Genomic DNA, 4205 nt, shown 5'->3' on the forward strand with positions numbered 1-4205 from the left:
GATGACTGTAGCGGATGGGGACCATGGCGCTCTTATGGAAGTTGGTGTATAGGCTTGTGACCTTCTCGAAGCCTCGCAAGATAGCTGCCAAATTGTCAATGTCTCTTTTGATCGGAGCCATGAACACTGCCATCTCATCCGCATAGAGAGAGGTCCACATCATGATTCCCCGTCCCTAGATCTTTTGGAGGAGCCCCTTTCTCATTGCCACATCAAGAATTTGTTGTAAGGGGTCAATGGCAGTGAAGACAGGAAGGGGAGAGGGGGTCCCCCTGTCAGAGCCCACACCCATGCTTGATGGGAGGGTCGGCCGCCCCATTCAGAAGAATCCTCGAAGATGAAGAACACAATAGAGTCGTGATCCAATCACGAAAGTTACTTGGGAACCCACGATGCTGAAGGAGGTCCAGAATGTACTCCCATTTTACCAAGTCAAATGCCTTGCGGATGTCGAGCTTGAATAGGAGTGCAGGGGTCTTGCTCTTGTACAGCCGCCGAGCAAGGTTACACACATACATGAAGTTGTCGTGAATACTTGTCATCTTGATGAATGCACTTTGGGCATTGGATATTAGAGTGGTCATATGGGGCCCAAGCTGGATGGATACAACCTTCGTAATAATCTTGGCAATCAATCTCATGTATAATACTAAGGGGCCTATAATAGGCAATCATTTCCGCCCTCCTTCTTGGGCAAGAGCAAAACATTGGCAGAGTTGAGCCAATGAAGGTTCGAGTGTGCAGAGAGTCGAAGGAGCTGATCACCCTCATGAGGTCGAGCTTGATAATTGTTGGAAATATGCCCTAGAGGCAATAATAAAAGTATTATTATATTTCCTTGTTCATGATAATTGTCTTTTATTCATGCTATAACTGTATTATCCGGAAATCGTAATACAGTGTGAATACATAGACCACAATATGTCCCTAGTGAGCCTCTAGTTGACTAGCTCGTTGTGATCAACAGATAGTCATGGTTTCCTGGCTATGGACATTGGATGTCGTTGATAACGGGATCACATCATTAGGAGAATGATGTGATGGACAAGACCCAATCCTAAGCCTAGCACAAAGATCGTGTAGTTCATTTGCTAGAGCTTTGCCAATGTCAAGTATCTCTTCCTTCGACCATGAGAGCGTGTAACTCCTGGATATCGTAGGAGTGCTTTGGGTGTATCAAACGTCACAACGTAACTGGGTGACTATAAAGGTGCACTACAGGTATCTCCGAAAGTATCTATTGTTTTATGCGGATCGAGACTGGGATTTGTCACTCCGTGTAAACGGAGAGGTATCTCTGGGCCCACTCGGTAGGACATCATCATATGCGCAATGTGACCAAGGAGTTGATCACGGGATGATGTGTTACGGAACGAGTAAAGTGACTTGCCGGTAACGAGATTGAACAAGGTATTGGATACCGACGATCGAATCTCGGGCAAGTAACATACCGATAGACAAAGGGAATTGAATACGGGATTGATTAAGTCCTTGACATCGTGGTTCATCCGATGAGATCATCGTGGAACATGTGGGAGCCATCATGGGTATCCAGATCCCGCTGTTGGTTACTGACCGGAGAACGTCTCGGTCATGTCTACATGTCTCCCGAACCCGTAGGGTCTACACACTTAAGGTTCGATGACGCTAGGGTTATAAAGGAAGTTTGTATGTGGTTACCGAATGTTGTTCGGAGTCCCGGATGAGATCCCGGACGTCACGAGGAGTTCCGGAATGGTCCGGAGGTAAAGATTTATATATGGGAAGTCCTATTTTGGCCACCGGAAAATGTTCGGGATTTTTCGGTATTGTACCGGGAAGGTTCTAGAAGGTTCCGGAGTGGGGCCCACCTGCATGGGGGGACCCACATGGACGTGGGTAGTGGGGGCAAGGCCCCACACCCCTGGTCAAGGCGCACCAAGATCCCCCCTTAGAAGGAATAAGATCATATCCCGAAGGGATAAGATCAAGATCCCTAAAAAGGGGGGATAACAATCGGTGGGGAAGGAAATAATGAGATTTCTTTCCTCCCACCTTGGCCAACGCCCCAATGGACTTGGAGGGAAAGAAACCAGCCCCTCCACCCCTATATATAGTGGGGAGGCGCATGGGAGCTATAGACGAAGTTCTGGCGCAGCCCTCCCCTCTCACAAGTACTCCTCCTCTCCCGCGGTGCTTGGCGAAGCCCTGCAGGATTGCCACGCTCCTCCACCACCACCACGCCGTTGTGCTGCTTCTGGATGGAGTCTTCCTCAACCTCTCCCTCTCTCCTTGCTGGATCAAGGCTTGGGAGACGTCACCGGGCTGTATGTGTGTTGAACGCGGAGGTGCCGTGCGTTCGGCACTTGATCATCGGTGATTTGAATCACGACGAGTACGACTCCATCAACCCCGTTCACTTGAACGCTTCCGCTTAGCGATCTACAAGGGTATGTAGATGCACTCTCCTTCCCCTCGTTGCTAGTCTCTCCATAGATAGATCTTGGTGACACGTAGGAAAATTTTGAATTTCTGCTACGTTCCCCAACAGTGGTATCAGAGCCAGGTTTATTGCGTAGATTCTTTGCACGAGTAGAACACAAAGTAGTTGTGGGCGTTGATTTTGTTCAATATGCTTACCGTTACTAGTCCAATCTTGTTTCGACGGTATTGTGGGATGAAGCGGCCTGGACCGACCTTACACGTACTCTTACGTGAGACAGGTTCCATCGATTGACATGCACTTGGTGCATAAGGTGGCTAGCGGGTGCCAGTCTCTCCCACTTTAGTCGGAACGGATTCGATGAAAAGGGTCCTTATGAAGGGTAAATAGCAATTGGCATATCACGTTGTGGTGTTGCGTAGGTAAGAAACGTTCTTGCTAGAAACCCATAGCAGCCACGTAAAACATGCAACAACAATTAGAGGATGTCTAACTTGTTTTTGCAGGGTATGCTATGTGATGTGATATGGCCAACAAGAATGTGATGAATGATATGTGATGTACGAGATTGATCATGTTCTTGTAATAGGATTCACGACTTGCATGTCGATGAGTATGACAACCGGCAGGAGCCTTAGGAGTTGTCTTTATTTATTGTATGACCTGCATGTCATTGAACAACGCCATGTAATTACTTTACTCTATTGCTAACCGGTAGCCATAGTAGTAGAAGTAATAAGTTGGCGAGACGACTTCATGGAGACACGATGATGGAGATCATGATGATGGAGATCATGGTGTCATGCCGGTAACGATGATGATCATGGAGCCCCGAAGATGGAGATCAATGGAGCTATATGATATTGGCCATATCATGTCACTACTATATAATTGCATGTGATGTTTATTATGTTTATGCATCTTGTTTACTTAGGACGACGGTAGTAAATAAGATGATCCCTTACACAAATTTCAAGAAGTGTTCTCCCCTAACTGTGCACCGTTGCTACAGTTCGTCGCTTCTAAGCACCACGTGATGATCGGGTGTGATGGATTCTTACGTTCACATACAACGGGTGTAAGACAGATTTACACACGCGAAAACACTTAGGGTTAACTTGACGAGCCTAGCATGTACAGACATGGCCTCGGAACACGGAGACCGAAAGGTCGAGCATGAGTCGTATAGTAGATACGATCAACATGAAGATGTTCACCGACGTTGGCTAGTCCGTCTCACGTGATGATCGGACACGGCCTAGTTGACTCGGATCATGTAATCACTTAGATGACCAGAGGGATGTCTATCTAAGTGGGAGTTCATAAGATGAACTTAATTATCTTGAACATAGTCAAAAGACTCTTTGCAAATTATGTCGTAGCTCGCGCTTTAGTTCTACTGTTTAGTTATGTTCCTAGAGAAAATATAGTTGAAAGTTGACAGTAGAGATTATGCGGACAGTAGAAAGCTTATGTCCTTAATGCACCGCTCAGTGTGCTGAACCCCAAACCTCGTCTGTGGATGTTGTGAACATCGGACATACACGTTTTGATAACTACGTGATAGTTCAGTTAAACGGTTTAGAGTTAAGGAACCAAAGATGTTTTCGAAACATCGCGGAACATATGAGATGTTTCGAGGGCTGAAATTGGGATTTCAGGCTCGTGCCCACGTCAAGAGGTATAAGACCTCCGACGATTTTCTTAGCCTGCAGACTAAGGAGAAAAGCTCAATTGTTGTGCTTGTGCTCAGACTGTCTGAGTACAACAATCGCTTGAATCG

This window comes from Triticum aestivum, chromosome 6A (genome assembly GCF_018294505.1).
Source record: "Triticum aestivum cultivar Chinese Spring chromosome 6A, IWGSC CS RefSeq v2.1, whole genome shotgun sequence".
In the NCBI taxonomy this organism is placed as follows: domain Eukaryota; kingdom Viridiplantae; phylum Streptophyta; class Magnoliopsida; order Poales; family Poaceae; genus Triticum; species Triticum aestivum.